The sequence below is a fragment of the Pinus tabuliformis genome, chromosome 4_1 (assembly GCF_031772625.1).
Source record: "Pinus tabuliformis cultivar Carrire ecotype Pingquan chromosome 4_1, CPIR1, whole genome shotgun sequence".
Lineage (NCBI taxonomy): Eukaryota > Viridiplantae > Streptophyta > Pinopsida > Pinales > Pinaceae > Pinus > Pinus tabuliformis.
Genome location: NC_142303.1, coordinates 572,588,897 through 572,610,350, shown reverse-complemented (window position 1 = coordinate 572,610,350; position 21,454 = coordinate 572,588,897).

Below are 21,454 nucleotides of genomic sequence, written 5' to 3'. Positions count from 1 at the left end.
CATAGTTGTGTATGAACTACTTTGTTTGCAATTATATGAATCTTGTTGCAGATGTGTTGTTGGTTTAACCATCACTTTGGATTGTTGACTGACCTGATTTGCAGCTTATGATGCATCTTTGCTCGTGTGTTCCCTTCTCAGATAAGTAATGTTACAGGTTGCTAAGGGGCACACTCATCCCAACCCACCTGTGTTAGAACCTCTCATGCACCTTCCTTGACTCACTGTAGTGGTCACACCCTTGCTGCTGACAGAGTTATCTTACTTTCCTCTGTGCAACATCGAGGTGAAGGCATTGCTTTACGACCCACTACTGGGACTCCTACACCAAATGGTATGAGGTCTAATTGGGACTTCTTACTGGGGAGATCCCATTGACATGCTGGTGGGTCTAGCACTGCCAACAGATTCCTTTGTCAAAAACTGAGTAGAAAATCCTCCTTGGCACATAGTTGCATCCCTTCTTTGATAGGAGATATGCCACTTGATTCTACTCTCTATAGACATTATTAGAGGCGAGTCTTTGAAAGGTATTCATCAAAGTTCTCATTCATTGCAACCAAAAAGTAAGGGAATGTGGTCTGAATTTTGTTCTCAATTATACCTAATCTAGGATCATCTTGGAATCTCCAAACACAGGTAAATCTTCAATTACAAGCCAGTTAGCACATAGAAGAGCCCCCAAGAGTATGATTAGCTCAACTCTATTATTTGACTCTGTGCCATTATACCAAATGAAATGGAAAGTGTTGTCTAGCTTCAAAACCAAATGTGTCCCACTTCCACAAACTGTGTTGGTGGATGCTCCATAAAAGTAAAATAAAATAAAAATAAAGTATGACCATAGCTCCACGAGTTGAAAATGTCTTCTAGGTTGTTCCTCCTTAATTAGCCATATCTCCATAGAATATGTATATATCTTTAAATAGGCATCTCTAGTATCTAGTTCCATTTGTTCAAAAATCTTCTCATTCCTGCTTCTCTATATGCCACACAAAATATAGAAAGGCAGAGAATGATATGTGTTGAAACTTTCAAACCATTGAGTGAGACATATCTAAATGGAAACCATGTTCTAGATTATGTTTATTTTAAGTGTTTGAAGAACCCTACTCCATACCGATATCGCAAAAGGACATGTTAGAAATAGATGTTCCATGTCTTCTAAATATTCTTTGCATAAAGAGCATCTTCCAAGATCCTGAAAGCCCCTTTTATGGATATTACCCTAAGTTAAAATATTATTGTGGACCACCAACCACATAAAATATTTTAATCTAAGAGGTATATCCCATCTCCACGTGTTATGAAACCAAAAAGTATTATCATTCAAGCCACGTCCATGAGAAATATGTTTATAAATCTCTTTAACCGAGATCTGCTCATTATACATAACACCTTCCCATTTTAGATTTTCTTTCTTCTCAATGAATTTTAAACCTGATAGACTTAACTGTGTTGTGAAACATGCCCATTCTGCAAATATATCCTCTGGAAATCCAAGTTCAAATGCATTAAGCCAATAACTTGTAGCAAAAGAAGATCCTCAATCACAAGAGATTTACTTCATAAAGTAAAGCCTTTTCTTATGTAAATGCTCAAGGATGCGAATAGAACGAGTATGTATTCCCTCCACTCCTTTGATATCATCTACTCATATTTCTATCCTATTCCCCCTTCCAACCTCTCATCTTAGATTTAGTATTAGCCAACATTTATTTCTCATCATGCTTCTCCATATATAAGATGTCACCTTCTTCTTTGGAGCCGCCTCTTTAATCCATTCCTTAAGCTGTCTATTTTTTAGATATTTCTCTTTAATAACCTATTACCAAATACCTTTGCCTTGGAAAGTTTTCCATAATTTCTTGACAATTAAAGCCTTACTAAAACATTATGTTTCCTTTATACCCCACCCTCAATCCTTCTCATGTTTTGCAAGCACCTCTAAATAGACCAAAAGTATCTTATTTGTGGATTTAGGCCTAGCCCAAAGGCACCTAGCTATAATAGCATCAATTCTTTTGGTCTAAAGATACTGAGGGGGGGAAGATACTAAGGTTTGAGCCCTCTAATTGCAATGAAATCACCTCCTCCCCATTTGTCATGAAATGCTTTGAAGATGTCAATTGTTTAGGGTTTTGTCAAAGAGTGCAGGAAGTAGGTTACCATGAGCATCTCATAGGTATATTTTCCCTCACCTTGAAGGAAGACAAGATCACCATTGCAGGGATTGATTTCATGTTTTCAGTGGATGCCATCTCTCAAGCTATAGGCATACCAAACCATGGTGAAAATTATTTCAAAGGCATGAAGCTAGACCTATAAGAGTACAAACCCTACTTGAATCACAATACAAAGGAGATCACTTACATGTTTTCCCATTCAGATACTTGTTGGAGAGATATGAACCATTGATGAAGGTTTTCATGAAGTTATTCACATGTGAGGGAATATTTTCTAGGCTATATCAATACCACATAATACTGCTCATGCACTTTACAACTCCCAAGTCTCTAAATTTGTCTAGCTACTTGTATACAAGCCTAACCAAAATGTTTGAAATGGTGCAATTGAAAGGAAAAGTGCATTATCCTAGCCTCTTTCACCATAGCCTGATAAAGGTTATAGTACTCCATCAGTTGAAAGAGAAGAACATGGCATGGGACACCTTCATTGAGGCAACCTTGAAAATGCATATAACCACTTCACCAAGCTAGCACCAAACCATGTCAATACAACCCATGGAGGTAGGGTCATTAAGCAAACATGATGAGCCTAAATTTTCCAAAACCCACCTCTTCCTATCTATCAAGCCTAAAATCCTTTACATTCCAGTCATCTCTTGGTTATGATTTCATAGAGAGAGCCCTCTTTGGTTTGGTAGGCCTATCTACCAAACTAAAATCTTGGTCTGTGGTTACCTCCATCGATCTCCTCATCAGCCTGGCACATTGTGGAGGATAAAAAAAGGGCATGACAACTAGGGAGTGCCAAGGTGTTCTAGTGAATGTAAGGTTCCCAAATCATTGAAAAATGTAATGTTAGTTGTGAGGTCATGACTGCCAAGGTGTGTTAGGGAATGCTAGGGCATGCTAGGATGTACAAGGGTGTGACAATGCATGCTAGGGAATGTCAAGGAAACATAAGGGAGGAACAATTTTAACTGTAAGGAAATGAGTAGATAATAGGGTTAATAAGTCATCAATTTACATTTTTCATGAGGGGCATGCTCGGCACACCAACACTAGATGCCAATAGGTGCCAAGTGCCAAGTGTCAATGCATTCTAAGTGCCAAATATTCCTTTGTTTCTTCTCATCTAGTTTCCAATAATTGATCTCAAATAAATTTAAAATTAAACCATACCAAAGCATACCAAGTCATCTCAACACATGCCAAACATGCTTATAAGATTTTCCAAGTGCCAACACGTGCCACGTGCCAATGTGTGTTAGGGAGTGTGATGCATGCTATGAAGTGATAGAGCATATCGAAGAGTGCTAAGGTGTGCTAGAGAATGCCAATGCATGATGAGGAGTGTTAGGGAGTACTAGGAAAACATAAGGGAGCACTAGCTCAAAATGTATGGAAGTGAATGAATATGTGTGTCGAGGAGTGTTAATGAGTGCTAGCTACCATGCCAAGGAGGGAGTGATAAGTTATGCTAAGTATGGGTAAGGCATAACAGGGAATATTAGGGAAGGTCAAGAAGTGCTAGAGTGTGCTAGCTAATTTTGAGGTGTTCTAACGTGTGCCAAAGAGTGCTGAGGTATATGAGGTGCTAAGACATGCTAGCATGTGTAGGGTTCCAGAGTATGCCAATATGCATCAGGAAATTTCAAGGAAACAAAAAGAATAACCAAGCCGAAATGAAAGGAAATGAACACATAATAGGGTTAATAGGTCAAGACTTTATCTTTTTCGAAAGGGGCATGTTAGGCACACTAGTAATATGTTCCAATACATGCCAAGTTCCAATGTGTGCCAAGTGCTAATGTTTGTCAACGCAATATTATGCCAAGGTTTTCCACGGAATGCTAGGAACTACAGGGCATACCAAGACATGATAGGGGAGTGCTATGCTATGCTAGGGCATGCCAACATGTGCTTGGGCATCCTACTCATGGAAAGATTTTCTAGATACAAAGATGTTCCAAGACATGCGAGGTGCCAAGGAATGTTAGTGTACTATTCCAAAGCATATTAAGGTGTTCCATGAGTGTTGAGGAGTGTTAGGTCTCTCTCATTGATAGAATTGGCAGAGCTTGATTATATATTAAATACTATAGTTCCTACACACACTAGTGGAACTTTATTTCAAAGAAATTTGCTTGATAATAAACCTAATAGAGATGAACCATGTGTTGACTCATAGGAAAACTATATTCTTATGACTTGAAGGAAATGATACACACTAATTACTTCTTAACAAATTGATTGACTATTATAACCACTATGACCCTAGACATATAATAAAAAAGACTCCACAAAAATGGTCTTAAATCGTTATATTTTGACAAAAAAATATAGTAACACATATGTAGCGTCATCAAAAACTCATTGGAATGATCAACGACAACGAACATTTTTTGATCGTCACCAAAAGTAACCAAAAAGGGCATTGGTGAGGGTCAATAAAATATCGTCACAAGTGTCACAAAAGAGAGAATTAGTGATGGGCCTTTAACGTCCCTCACCAAAAGTGTCACTGAAGAGAGAATTAGTGACAGGCATTTAACAACCTTCACCAAAAGTGTAATTCAAAATGGCTTTGGTGACAAACCTTAAAGGACCATCACTATATACACTTACAACAATGATTTTTTAAAGACTGTCACCATATGTGACATTGGTGACGGACCTTACAGGTCCATTAGAAGCATGAAGCGTCATCAAAAGATAATTGGAATGATCAATGATGACGAACATTTATTGACCATCGCCAAAAGTAACCAAAAATATCATTACTAAAGGTCAATAAAAGATCGTCACTAGAAGTGTCACCAAAGAGAGAATTAGTGATGGGCCTTTAACAATCCTCACCAAAAGTGTCACCAAAGAGAGAATTTAGTAACAGGCCTTTAACGACCCTCACCAAAAGTGTCATTGAAAATGGCTTTGGTGACAAACCTTAAAGGACCATCACTATATACACTTACAACAATGTTTTTTTAAAGACCATCACCATATGTGACATTGGTGACGGACCTTAAAGGTCCGTCACAGGCATGAACCTCACCAATGACATGTTTTCTTGTAGTGTTAATAGGGCTATGAACATGTTGTGGAACATGATTATGATAATTAGGTTGATGATCATGAAACATTGTTTAAGAACAATAGTGAACCTCTAAATGATGATGATGATGCAACCATTGTCGGTGATCAAATGCTTGAAATGGCGAATGATGTAAATCGACATCTTAATCAAAACATCAATGAGAGTTGTGATAATGAGGGGTTGGCATCAAAAAATGTACTAAATGAACTTAATGAATATAAGAAGCTTATTGAAGATGCCAAGAGGCCATTGTACCCAAGTTGTGTTGACTTCACAAAACTATCAGGCACTGTAGAATTCTACAATCTGAAAGTGAAGAGTGGATGGTCTGATACAAGTTTTGACCAAATGTTAAAATTGAAAAAAGATGTGCTTCCTAAAGATAACACACTTCCATATTCTTCATATGCTGCAAAAAAGTTGATAAAATCATTGGGATTAAACTATGATATAATACACGCATGTCCAAATGATTGCATTTTATATCGAGGAAGTTATGAAAGTAAATATCAATGCCCAACATCCGGACAATCGTGATGGAAGGTGGATGCTCAATCTCAAAAGGTGCGGAAAGGTGTTCCATCCAAGGTGTTAAGATGTTTTCCCATAGAACCAAGGCTAAAAAGAATGTATAGGTATGATCTTGAACACTATAATTTTATTCAAGTTTTCCCCTTCTTGTATTATCTTTACCATTTGTCGTAGTGTTATTATATGATAATATATTATATAAATGAAAAAAATCTTTTTCATTATAGCTCCGCAAACATGTCACAAAAAATGAGGTGGCATCATGAGAATGAAAGAAATGATGGTCAAATGTGCCACCTTATTGATAGCCCAGCATGAAAAACTATTGATAACAAATGGCCTAGTTTTTCTAGCGAACCTCGCAATGTACGACTTACAATGGTAGTAGATGGATTTAATCCTTTGGGAGACTCGAGCAACACATATAGTATTTGGCCTGTAGTGTTAGTTACATACAAAATTCCACCGTGGTTGTCCCAAGCAACCAAGAAATGACATTGATGTGTATTTGGAACGCTTGGTAGATGAAATAATGGAATTATGGGACCAAGGAAAATTGAAATCGAAAAATTCCATAACTAGATCTAAAATCTCAAAAATAAAGCAGACCAAAAATCAGAAATTAAGAAGACCTTAACTGTAGAAAAAACTTGAATAATTACAAAATAATAGCAAAGATATGAAGACAAGCAATGGAAAAAAATACTAGTGATTTCAACTAGAATTGGATATTGACTTTCAAGAATAAATGTAATTGCTAGCAGGAATTAGTTTGTAGCTGAGAAACCCAAAAAATAAATATGATACAAAGGACTTCTTCAGAGAAGGTATGGATGCCAACTCAATGCAAATCAATAGTAGTATGGATGTTGCGTACCCAAAATCATCTCTTCCAAAATCCATTCAATAGCACACTTCACAAATAGCGTCGTCAAGGTATGGATGCCAACTGAGTACCGAGGTAGTATGGATACTGCCCTTGCCCCAAATGGTTTCTTTCAGAATGCCTTCATAAAAATCATCTACTCCAATGTCTAATGCTAATTTTAGAGTTAGTCTTACCACTTTTTGTAGAAAAGAGGAGCTGCAAACTTTGATTAGTGACACTTATGAGTGAAATTTGTAACCGAATATGCATGGAGTTACAAAGGATTTTATGATGAGAGGGACATAATTTTTATCTTTTTGGGTTACTTTGAAAATGTTTACACCATGTTTGGGCCTTGGGGGTGCTTCATGATATGTGGGGTGCATGGTGTAGTCTTGGACCATGCTCTTCCATGATGGACTTGGACATTGGAGGTGGTTTACTATTTGCTGCTAGACCTTCTTTTGATGTTTGAAAGACATGCTTCCTCGAAGTGTTGGATAATTATGGAGCTTGGTGACTTCATTTTGTTGATGCATGAAGGTAGTTTATGTGCTTAGAGTAGAGTTGGGTATTTCAGAGGAGGTTATTGAGCCCTAGATAGAACGGGGTTGATTGGTTGCTTGCATGGAGGTTTACACTTGACATGTGGATTCTTGGGTTGAGGGAGTGGATATGTAGGTGCGGAAGTCCTTAAGGTGACACATGACCTTGAATATTCATTGTTCTTAAGGAGACACATGACCATGGAGATGCATTGGAGCTTTGGACCTTTGGACGATTGTTGGACCTTGGGGAGTAGCGCTCATGCCATGGATGCCTTGCTTGTTAATCATTGTCACCTTTGAGCCTCACACATGTCACTTAGAGTAGAGTGATTCACATGGGTGGACCTACTTGTGTCTTGAAAGTTTTCTTGTAGTGGACTAGGTCCACTTGTTATTGTAAAGGCCCTTTACCTCTCATATAAATAGAGGAAGGAGTGAGTTTCTATTATAGTCGATCATGCATTTGTGCATATTCCTTTTCATACTTGGGGGTTAGAGATGTAAGAGGAGTGATACTTTCTCTCTCTCTCTCTTGTTCAATATTCTTTATTCTTTATGTGTTTTTGTCTTAAGGTGCTAGTGTTTCTTGGAGAATTCACCTCAAAACTTCATATATATAAAGAATAAATGAAAGATGTGGGGTGCATGGTGTATGGCTGGACCATGCTCTTCCATGATGGACTTGGGCATTGGAGGTGGTTTACTTTTTGCTGCTAGATCTTGTTTGGATGTTTGAAAGACATTATTCCTCAAAGTGTTGGATAAGTATGGAGCTTAGTGACATTATGTTGTTGATGCATGAAGGGAGTTTATGTGCTTGGAGTAGACTTGGGTATTTCAGAGGAGGTTATTGAGCCCTAGATAGCACGGGGTTTCTTGGTTGCTTGCACGGAGGTTTACACTTGACAGGTGGACTCTTGGGTTGAGGGAGTGGATATGTAGGTGCGGTAGTCCTTAAGGAGATACATGACCCTGGATATGCATTTCCCTTAAGGAGACACACCACCATGCAAATGCATTGTAGCTTTGGACCTTTGGAGGATTGTTGAACCTTGGGGAGTAGTGTTCATGCCATGGAGGCCTTGCTTATTAATCATTGTCACCTTTGAGCCTCACACATGTCACTTAGAGTAGAGTGCTTCACATCGGTGGACCTACTTGTGCTTGTAGTGGACTAGGTCCACTTGTTATTGTAAAGCCCCTTTACCTCTCATATAAATAGAGGAAGGAGTGATTTGTTATTATAGTCGATCATGCACTTGTGCATATTCCTTTTTATACTTGGGTTAGAGATGTAAGAGCAGTGCTACTTTCTCTCTCTCTCTCTTGTTCAATATTCTTTGTTCTTTATGTGTTTTTGTCTTAAGGTTCTAGTGTTTCTTCGAGAATTCACCTGAAAACTTCATATATATAAAGAATAAATGAAAGATGTGGAGTGCATGGTGTATGGTTGGACCATGCTCTTCCATGATGGACTTGGAGATTGGAGGTGGTTTACTATTTGCTACTAGAACTTGTTTGGATGTTTGAAAGACATTCTTCCTCGATGTGTTGGATAAGTATGGAGCATGGTGACTTTATGTTGTTGATGCATGAAGGGATTTTATGTGCTTGGAGTAGTGTTGGATATTTTAGAGGAGGTTATTGAGCCATAGATAGCATGGGGTTTCTTGGCTGCTTAAATGGAGGTTTACACTTGACACATGGACTCTTGGGTTGAGAGAGTGGATATGTAGGTGTGGGAAACTTTAAGGTGACACATGACCCTAGATATGTATTGTCCTTAAGCAGATACATGACCATGGAGATCCATTGGAGCTTTGGACCTTTAAAGGATTGTTCGACCTCGGGGAGTAGTGATCATGCCATGGAGGCCTTGCTTGTTAATCATTGTCACCTTTGAGCCTCACACGTGTCACTTAGAGTAGAGCGCTTCACATGGGTGGACCTACTTGTATCTTGCAAGTTTGTTTGTAGTGGACTAGGTCCACTTGTTATTGTAAACCCCCTTTACCTCATATAAATAAAGGAAGGAGTGAGTTGTTATTATAGTCGATCATGCACTTATGCATATTCCTTTTCATACTTGGGTTAGAGATGTAAGAGTAGTGCTACTTTCTGTCTCTCTCTCTCTCTCGCTCTCACGTTCAATCTTCTTTGTACTTTATGTATTTTTGTCTTAAGGTTCTAGTGTTTCTTGGATAATTCACCCGAAAACTTCATATATATAAAGAAGAAATGAAACCCATGAACACAATCACAACCTATCATATAATTCTCCATGCTTTCAAAAAGCCTAGATATGGAAAACCGAGAAAAACCCTAGCTCCACCAAATATATTCCAACAATCAATATTTTTGAATATCTTTTTGAAATATCTTTGGTGGAGCTAATGTTTCTATTGGTTTTCTCTATCTAGGGTTTTGGATAACTTAGAGAATTATATGATGAGTTGTGTCTGTGTTCTTGGATTTCAGTTCTTACACACACATATGAAGTTATCAACTGTCCAGAATTATGTTATTTCAGATTTGACTTCCAACTTGCCATTGCCATAAATTGTGTTATTTCAAAGATTTGACTTCCAGATTTTCATAAATACAATGTCCTCAGAAAGGTAGATGAACACTTCCATATTAATAGTTAGATCATATTCCAAGAATATATACATTTGTTGTACGGATTAACAATTGTCTCACTAACAACAATCACATCACAAGTGACAATTGAACTTGGTTGGGGAGGATATTAATTTGTCCTCTCAAGTTCCGGAGTTCTTTTTGTTGTCAAATCGAATCAGAACTAGATAAAAACTAGATAAAAAAATTGGCTACCAAAAAATACATAAATTATTCAAATTTAGTAAAAAAACATATATATTAATGTGCATCCATATCAATCACAACAATTATACAAAAAAAATTCCATTTAACCTGAGTTTTTGTGGAAATAGATTTAGAGGTTTCCCAACATGAAATTCCTAAAGAATATGTTGTCTTGAAGCCAAGTGTGCGCCATATCATACTTAAAATCTAAATTCTTTGGCACCCTTAAGCCCGACACTAGTCTAAGAATCTTATACCATACTAAAAGCATATTTATGCTAAGAGATTTCGGGATGCATTTACAACCACATTTTTTCTTAAGGATGAAATTGGTTCTGTGCCACATAACTCTGTTTGAAGGAAAAATATCCATATCATAAAATAGAGGCAAGCTTGAAATGCATGTTCTATAGCTAGAAGTATTGTTATGACATTGTTCACAACTTTTAATTACTTTGTCGAAGGACTTCAAAAGGATGTAAAAGTGATTTAGTGGGTCAGAATGTTCAATGATGGGTATTATTGTGAGATTATTTTCCCAACATGCTCCTACTAAATTGAAAATGGGTTTTGTCTATTTATTGTTTGGGCCAAATATTCTGACAGTAGCACTAGTGCATTAACTGTGCTAAAAGGTCACTAAAAATACATAAATTATTAAAATTTAGGAAAAAAACATATATATTAATGTGCATCCATATGAATCACAACCATTATACAAAAAAATTCCATTTAACTTGAGTTTTCCTGGAAATAGATTTGGAGGTTTACCAACATGAATTTCCTAAAAAATATGTTGGCTTGAAGCCAAGTGTGCACCATATCATAGTTAAAATCTAAAGGCTTTGGCACCCTTAAACCTGGCACTAGTCTGAGAATCTTATACCATACAAAGAGCATATTTGTGCTGAGAGAGTTCAACATGCATTTACAGCCACACTTTTTCTCAAGGGTGAAAGTGGTTTTGTGTCACATAACTCTGTTTGAAGGACAAATATCCATATCATATAACAGAGGCAATCTTGAAATTCTTTTTCTATAGCTAGAAGTATTGTTATGACATTGTTCACAACTTTTAAGTACATTGTTGAAGGACTTCAAAAGGATGTAAAAGTGATTTAGTGGGTCAGAATGTTCAATGATGGGTATTATTGCCATATTATTTGCCCAACAAGCTCCTACTAAATTGAAAATGGGTTTTTTTGTTTATTGTTTGGGCAAAATATTGTAAAAACAACACTAGTGCATTAACTATGCTAAAAGGTCAGTTTATTGTTAATTTGACCATGAATATCTCTTTTACAAAGCAATATTTATTAGCTCTATTTACATTAGTGGTTTAATAAGAACATTTCTACAGTCTCTTCACTAAATTTCTTAAAGTTTTTATATTTATGCTTTTTGACAAAAAAGGGTTAACATTTTACCCTGGCTAAGTAAGGATTCTTTAAATAACCTTCTAGCTTGGTTCCTTTTTGTTCCATCTAATTTTGGGAAAGTGTCATGAATTTACATTGAACAATGTAAGAATCTAGTCTTCTCCAGAAACAGTCAAGCCAACTCTTTCATTTTGCAAATTACCTACCAGTTCTAGACATATTCGTTGAAATTTCTATGTTGAAGGTGTTGGATTTAGGTAAGTGATGCAAAATGCACACCTACAGTTCTATTATTCGCCTATTAGACCAATGCAAATTATAAGCAAACTTGGAAGGGTTGGACATGACTGTTCCTACCATACTCTTATTGGCCTGCAATACATATATTTATCACACATACCTACAATATTATTGTTCATCTATTCGGCTAGTGCATATTGTAGGCAAACTATTAAATGTTGGACTTCGTTGTCTCAAGTTCACACAAAACACTAAAGATGCAACGTATTGTGTGCATCCTTAGATATGTTTGAGATTGCAAGCTAACTGTTTAAATAAATGCATGTATAAAACTTATATATTAGGAAAATAACCATCAAGATTTTTTTCTACCATTTTGGGTAGAATTCACAATAGTATGCTAAAAATTGTCATTTCAATGTCTGGAAATTAGGATATATAAATATGAGATATATACTCTACATCTCTGGGTTATCTCCTTTTCAAATATGAGCTTTTTTGGCTACATATTAATTGTTTGAACTTTGAACTTTGAAGAAATTCCTGAATGGACTTCGTAAATACTTGAATGAATGGATTTTGTAAGGTAGTGGTACCATGAATTGTGTTATTTCAAAGATTTGACTTCCATATTTTCACAAAATACAATGTCTTCAATAAATACTTATATGTATCGATACTTATGTTTAGAATTATATATGTGTTGGAGCGGTTCCTTTATGTTTTACTATAATCCTGATGCTGACAAGCTTTAGCTGAATTTTTTCATCAATTGTTCATAGAATATGCAAAAGATTTCATTGTCAAAATGTGGCAAAAATTACAATTATCCTGATTTATTTGTTTATTGTTGATGACAAGATAATCATGTTGTAGGAATGAGGTATCCTACAGTCTATTTCAATTTGTGGATATTTTTTTTCCTCCCATTTTTTTACAAGGGTGTAGATTTCATTTTCATGTTGATGGTTTTTGCATGTATCTTATCTAGCCCCAAATGCTGGTAATGGAGCGGATCTTGAGAAGTAGTCGTGGACACAAACTATCGAAGGTTAATGTTACAATAACACTTCCACCTGGTATCAGAAAACGTTTAATGGTAAGTGACAAAGAAGAGTTATTTGTTGGTAGGGTTGAAAGGGCAACCTCATGTCTTCATTCTAAGTCATTTATTTGCATTTCTTAGCCGTAAGTCATCTGTTTTTGAGCTTTATCAGATCAATTATTTCACTACTCCAATATGCATGGCTTGTATTTCTCACCCGATGTTAGTTACTTGACATGGCTGATATAACATTCAATTCTATGCCACTTTTATTTTAAATCAGAGTTTTTATTGATTAAAAGGATGTTCATATTTTGATTGGTTTACTTGGAGCTTGATTTAAAAAAGTTTTGTAAATTCCACATTTTAATTTTTCAGGGTGAGCTCTTTGCACCAGTAAGGTCAGACGAGTCCCAGAACATAGGTATACAACAAGCACATCTTTGGCCTTTTTTGTGTATCTGTTATTCTTTATATCATTGGTTGATGGTTATTGATGATGTAAAACAGAAGATGGGAAGGTCCTGCGAATTCTCTTGACAAAACAAAATAAAACGGAGTGGTAGAATTGTGTTTTAAAGGGTGAGCTAGAAATCAATACTTGAAAGGTAGAACTTGAGAATGGTAAGCTATCTGATTTGGATCTAGAGACACAACAGACCATGGAAAAAAATGGTCGTACTGATGAGTCTTCCCAGAAAATAAGCTCTAACTGTTAGATCACTGCCCAAATTTTAGTTATCTGCAATGGCAATAGTAACTCTAGCTTTATTTGTATGAACAATGACTTTGGCCATTATGTTATTTGTTTCCTATGAATGATTTTGATTTTCAAACTCCAACTAGTTTGTTGTTAGATTAATTAAATCTTTGATGACAAACTTATAGTTTTAAAAGCTATTTTATAAATCTATTTTCTTGAGCATATTTATCTTTTTACTTTAGGTACTGTAGATTGCTACTGTGTAACGTATGCTATGATATAATTGCGTGGAGAAATAGATAGAAGCATTGTACAACATAGTGCTTTTTTAAATCTAAAGAAACAATATTTCCAAATACAAATTTTATTAATTAATAACATCTTTTAGACTTCTTTGTTAAGTTATGATTATATTTCGGTAGGGGATTTTGTGTACGTTGATATTGTGTTGTCTCTTTGGTTTCTCTCATGTAACAATCGTTAACAAGGAATGTGTTCTTGAGCAGCATGCACACATCTTATTCTACAATCGATGGGAAACTCCATGGTTTTCAGGCATGGAAACAAAAACGCAAATGTTAGTGGGATATCCAAAGTCTGTGTTTGATGAATTTAATACTAGTGATGATTTTGAATCCTTGTCAGATAAATAATGTCACGAATCAAATTCAAATAAATAGAAGTAGCTCAAGAATGAAGGTGAAGCTATTGCTTTCTGTCCAAATCAATTTCTTTCATTTGTTGTTTGTTGTCATGTTTTGAGTGTGGACTTGTGAAATTCCAAATTGCATGTTGGTCTATGTAAAGGAGATATATATATATATATATATATATATATATATATATATATATATATATATATATATATATATATATATAGATATATATAATTTATTTTTTATCATATGTCATTCATGGTTTCCAGAGATCCATGTTACATTTGCACAGAAGTTTAGATATCATTCAGATATCTAAACACCAGACAACAACAACATTGAGATTTTTATTTCATTCAACCTAGATAACATATTGCATCTATTTTCATCAATGTTTTTCTTCCATATGATGTCCACTTATCACATTTCCTTTGCAATATTTGGTGCATCTTCTAGTTATAGGTCATTTATAGATTATAAATGTCCCCAGAGTTTCACTTCTAATTAAGTATTCAACCGAACATATTGATTCTATTATGCATAACTATTTTTCCTTCCACCCACTTTTCATAACTTCCATAGCCATTAGGTAGGAACCTGCAACTTCAATGTTGCTTTTCTAGTTTAGTAAAATATTGTCGAGACTTTAATTTATTGAAAGTTGTAAAATTTACAATTTATGAAGTTTCAAGGTCTAATTTTTAAAATTCTAATTCTTTAAAGGGTGCTAACTCAATGGAAGAGAACCTTCTTTACAAGCAGTAGGTTGGTGGTTCAATTCCGACATGCCCTGACATACATATGGAATGACGATGATCAATTTTTGGTGACGGAGGCTCTTTTGACCATCACCCATGAGCTTTGGTGACATTTTTCGACCCTCATCAAAATATGAAATGGTGACAGTCAATGAACGCCACCATATATACGCATCAATAGTGATGACCGTAAAAGGTCTATAACCATAAATGTTGTTGTTGATATGAAATGGTGACGGCCGTTGTCCATCATTATAGTCATTATTCGTGACAAACCTTGAATGTCACCACAACACCTATACTTCTGGCACTGTGGCTTTTGGTGATGGTCAACGAACGCCACCATATATATGCACCAATAGTGACAGCCATGAAAGAACCATCACAATAATTCATTGTTGTTCATATGAAATGGTGACAGTCACTATCTGTCATTATAATCAATATTCGTGATGGGCCTTGAATGTTACCATAACACCTATACTTTTGGCAATGCCACCTTTGGTGACGTTTAGTTTTTGGTGACGGAGTCTATGGTCCATCACCATTTCTTATTTGAAATGATGATAGTCAATATCTGTCATTATAAATCATTATTAGTGATGGACTTTAAATGTCACTACAACAGATATACTTTTGGCAATGCCATCTTTGGTGACATTCAGTTTTTTTACGGAGGCTATGGTCTGTCACCATTTCTCATATGAAATGGTGATGGCCACTATCCATAATTATAAATCATTATTGGTGACAGACCTTGAATGTCACTACAAAACTTATAATTTTGGTAACGGCACCTTTGGTGATGTTCAGTTTTTGGTGATGAAGGCTCTTTTGACCGTCACCAATGAGCTTATGGTGACATTTTTCACCCCTCACCAATGTCATTTTTTCATGTAATGAATGGAAAATTTGACTTGATGTTTATTGGATATTCTTCATCATGTGAATTGTCAGTGTTGCTCTCATAGCCCATAGGATTAGGACTACGTGGAAAATGTGACTCTTTACTTACTAGAAATTCTTCATCCTACCATTAGTCACTATTGCTCCCATAGTCCTTAGGATTAGGACTAACTGCTTCATCCTGCCCTTCATCACTATTTCTCTCATAGTCCTTAGGATTAGGACTAGGTGTAAAATGTGACTCTCGATTTACCAGAAATTCTTCATCGTGGCCTTCATCACTGCTACTCTCATAGTCCATAGGATTAGAACTAAGTGGACACCATGACTCTATATTCATTTGAAATTATTCATCATGCTCTTCATCACTGCGGCTCTCATAGTCCAGAGGATTAGGACTAAGTGGAAGCTGTGACTCTCTATTCATTTGAAATTATTCATCATGCTCTTCATCATTGCTACTCTCATAGTCCATAGGATTAGGAGTAAGTGGACACTATGACTCTCTATTCATTTGAAATTCTTCATCATGGTCTTCATCACTACTGCTCTCATAGTCCGTAGGATTAGGACTAAGTGGAAACTGTGGCTCTTTATTTATTTGAAAATCTTCATTATGCTCTTCATCACTTCTGCTCTCATAGTCCACGAGATTAGACAAAGTGGAAACTGTGACTCTTTATTTATTCGAAATTATTCATCCTATCCTTCATTAGTGTTGCTCTCATAGTCCTTAGCACTAGTAAGTGGAAGATTTGACTCTCTATTCATCGTGGAAGAATTTCTGTTATATTCATCAATATAAATAGAGTTGTTACGCGACGAAGATGTTGATGCTTCACAACGGGAAACTTCACTATAAGAAGAATCCATGCCTTTCAAATAGAAGAGGTTGAATGATACAAATGAACTGTCTCCTAATGATAATATATAGCTTAAAGAATGAAAACTTCCCTCGAAAGTTTCCCTCTTATCTTTTTCGCCAAAATTTTTCCCTCCAAAAATTTTGTTTCATATATTTTCCTCCATAACTTTCTTCTACAATTTATTGAAAAATTTTAGCTAAAATTTTCTTATGAAATTAATAGTTTAAACTAAATATTAAAATTAAAATTGTAAACTAAATATTTTACCTAAATTAATTTTTTACTTAAACTATATAATATTTATTAGACAATTAAATGTTTTTTTTTTTTTTTTTTTTTTTATTATATCTTCTATCACACATTTAAAATAAATTTTTATATCGTCATAACACGATTTATATGTTAAGTTTTTATAAAAAAAATTAATACCACATTCGCCATGCGGTAAAACAATTCCGTAATGTTCGCTTTATCATAATTTACTTTATCGCCCTAACAAGATTTATATGTTCAATTTTTTATAAAATCAAATTAATCCCACATTCATCGTGCGGTAAAATAATTTCGTAATATTCATTTTATCATAGTCCTCTATATCGCCATAATTTTTTTTATATGCTAAAGTTTTATAAAAACAAATTAATCCCACATTAACGATGCGTTAAAACAATTCCATAATTTCTGCTATACCATAAATTTCATTATCACTATTCCTCACATCACATCAAGGCTTTTCAAGGTTCCTTAAAAGATTTGGAGCAATTTGGTGGAGCAGCTACATTGTTATCGACAACATATTCAACGAAAGATTATCACATTTGAGATGATAGTTTTCCTTTTGTTGTGTGCAAGTTTTAAAATTCAATAATATTACCATTAGTTATGTGTCATTTGGGTTGTTATTTTCATGTAAAATACCTTAAAAAAACATATTCCACTAAAATAATACTTAATTTTTTATTAATGAAATTTATTTTTCTTTTACAAATTAAAAATTTAGATGAGCCTGTTGTCGAGCCACAAAAAGGGTCTTTTTCACATCTAATTACCTCACATTAACTTGTCAATCCAGGAACGATTTGTTGTTTCAAAGAGTGTACTCAATTTGAGGCTATCATTTGTCAGAGTAATGCTAGTAGTACAGTGCTCAAAATACAAGAGTAAACGAATGCTTAAAACAAGATCTACTTACAACAAAGCACTTTAAAACCTAAATCATGCATTCAGAAAACTAAGCAATTTATCAGTCAAGGGTCCAATAATAGTAACTCATCACTCTGTAAACTGATGTAACTAAAGATAAATAGATCATCAACCTGGGAACTAGACAACGAATTTCAATGCTTGCTACAGTCTCAGATCGTTCTGCACACCAAAGCAATGATAACGCAAATAACAGGAAATGGAACAACAACTAGGAAATGGAATAGTAACTAAGAAATGGAATGGCAACTAGGAAAATGTAACAGAAACCAGTTCTTATAAAGAGAAACACCTTAATCTATAGAAACAAGTGCAGCGAGCGTATCCTACAGAAATCAGATGGTAATCTTTACTCTAAGAATAAATCGGACAGCAAATGGAAATAGAACGACAACCAATTAACAATGAAATATAGAACAATGCATGGAGCCAATTGTGAATGTATAATAAACGAAATAAATAGCACACACAGCACACCTCGATATTGAGAGAAACAGTAATCCGACTCTGATACCACAAATATTAATCTCAGTTATACAGGATAACAATTGTGATTCGTAATGGAACAACAATGTTAATTGAACAACAATCGTAATTAAGTATAAACCATAGATGAATACAATAATACCAACTTAAGAATATTACAGCCCGATTACTCTGTAATTGAACAGCAATAGCATTCTGTAAAGAACAGTAATGTTACATCAATGATTTAAAAGAACAGTAATGCGTTATAAAGCCATAATGAAAATACAACATTCCTGTTACATAGAACGATATTGTAAATATAACAGACCTATGATATAAAACAACAAAACACACAATAATACTGATCAAAGATGATAATGAAAACCATGCACGAATTAAAGATAATGGTACAAGAGCAAGTGTTCCACCAGGCCCGGGCCCTTAGCCTCCAAGGATACACCGCTTGAGATTATTCCAGGGTCAAAGATGGAACAACAACCAGATTTATATTAAAGCATCTAAACAAAGTTACAATGGATCACTTCTCAACGAGAGTCAATGATCAAAGTTTTAAATACAACGAGAAATTATATAAGAGTAACAAAAACCATCCCGTGGGCTAGCAGTGCTGCCCCTTTTTATAACAGACAAGCGGAGATATCAATGATGCAAAAATAGTTAAGATTGTGATCCCTCGGGATCAAAGGATCTTGAGGGATTCGCCAAACTGTTCATTCCAGTTATCCCTTTGTTCTCTTGCGCCGATTTGATATCTCCTCTTCCTTTCCTTGGTTGATACGCTTCAGTTTGGATTGCCTTGTGTACATATGGTTTCCTGCCATAGGGACAGCAGTTAACTCTGCCCTGTCTTTTTCCTTGGGACGACAATCTTTCGTTTTTCCCTTTTTCTGCATAAGAAAATGGCAATTATTAGTTATTCTACGTTACATACAAATCTCATCGATTTTGTCATAATTTCTTATTATTCACCTAGTTCATGATGGAAATGGATTATGAGTTTTTAAAGAAAAGATGACAAAATAATCAATAAAACATACCTTCTTTAGTACTCCACACCTGGCTTACCCAATAGCCCCATGGCAGGCAGAAGGCCAATACGTCTACAATGGGCTTCATGGGCCCAATCGTGCCCGATGGCAGAACATACCCCCATAGCCTAGCCAAGGGTGAGGGTTGATTCTTAGAATCGAGCCTCCAAAACCAATGGTCCCCAATGGGCCCTCACCCCGACGGGCCCGTTGGGCCATGGGGGAGGAGCGGGAGGGGCCCCCTCCTGCCCCATCCCCGAGGCCCAACGGACCTGTGGGGCTGTAAGGGTGGAGCGGGAGGGGCCCCATCTTGCCCCACCCATGTGGCCCAATAGGCCCATGGGAGGGGTTTGCATGCAACTCCTCCTACCCCACCCCCACAGCCCAATGGGCCCGTGGGTCTAGAGGCCCATTGATGAGCCGTGCAGGTGGAGGCCTGATTTTATGGGAGCTGCATTTTTTTAATTGTTTATTTTTTTTAGAAGGTTATGTTTTACAAAATTATTTACGATTTATGATTATTTATCATTTTTAGATATTTTCTTTAATCTATTGTTCTTTTTTTAATTTATTGATTTATATATGTGTATATTTTTTGCAGTAAAATGGCATCAAAGAACTCCCAATCAGGATGAGAGAGGGTGTCAGAGGTGACAGGCTTCGATGTGATATGGATTTTACAAGGACAATAACTACCGCCATCCCCCACATGCCCAAGGCAGGGGGTGCGGTGTCATTAGCCATGAATGCATGGTCAGTGGGATGGCAAGGTGGCAGAGGGAGGAATAAGGCATGGTGGTGGAGATGGTTATGGAATTTGATGTACCAAGAAAGAGAAAATTAAAGTGGAGATGGAAGGAGACTCAGATCTGAAGAGGGGAGAAGCCACCTTGGCTATGGTCTAGCAACAGTTCTTTGGTATGTAATTCGTTCTCGTTCCTGCATCAACTCTATGATCCGGTTGGATTCCTACATCAATTACATGATTTGGTGAGGGTTTCCCTGGGGGAAAGGGATGAGCAAGAGGATTTCCTAATGGGGCTTAATATAGTATGGGAGAAATAGGGGGAGGAAAGGGAGGGCGATGGCCTAGATCTACTTTTTTTTTAATTGCATTTAAGTTAGAATATCGGCAGTGGAATTAGTAATTCTAGGTCAAGTAGAGACATAGGCCCATACTTAGTTGCTTATACTAGGGGAATAGGGGATAGCAGGGGTACCATGTATGGGGGGCTGAGTGGTGAAGGGATAGGTAGGAAATAGTTGCGAGCAGGGGGTCGGGATATTAACCATGATAATACAACGCTGCGAAAACCTTGAGAAAACAGGCATCTGCATGGTAGCAAGGGTGTAGCTAGGGAACCCGGGCAGTATATGGGAGGGAGGGGAAAGCATAACCAGGGTGGGCAGGTGCTGGCTGAGGGAGTTGCAAGTAGGTATGAGAGAAAATGCCGAGCTAGGCTCTGGACGGGCCTGAGGGCTTGGCTCCAGCTGCAGTGGGATGATAGGAAATTGCACCATGGCAAGGGGGAGGCGAACTGTGAGGAGCCTGGGGAACCGCATTTGAAACTGAATTCCCCTGGCCACTTGTGGGCTTTAGGCTTCCTTAACCCACCGAAGCTGAAGCATGGAAGAGAGGCATTGTATGAATAGTTACGTTGGGATGATTGCACATGGGTTGATGGACCTAGCTTTGTTTGACTGTCCACAGGGCATCACTGAACATAGTATGGCTCCAGCAAAGAGAGGTCATGGTCGTGGCAGTAGGGGCCTGGCAACCAAGAGGACGAAAAAGACGAAAGGCCACAGGGGCCGTAAGCCTATCGAGCACCTCATAACAGTGGCAACAACAACATACCGAGATGAAACTCATGAAGGAATTCAAAAGTTGATTGACGACTGGGAAGTGGAGATAAAATAGGAAACTGAACCAGAGGAGGAGATAGACATCTGCAGGATGATGGTTCCTGATCTAGGGAATACTCGAGGTAGAATTACGCAATTCAAACACACCCTTTACTTGTACTTCTTGATGAAAAGTCTACTTGGCAAAGTGATGGAACAAATCTCTGTGGGGATAGCAGTCACAATGCAGGGCCTACCTAGTTATAAAAAAGACATGGAT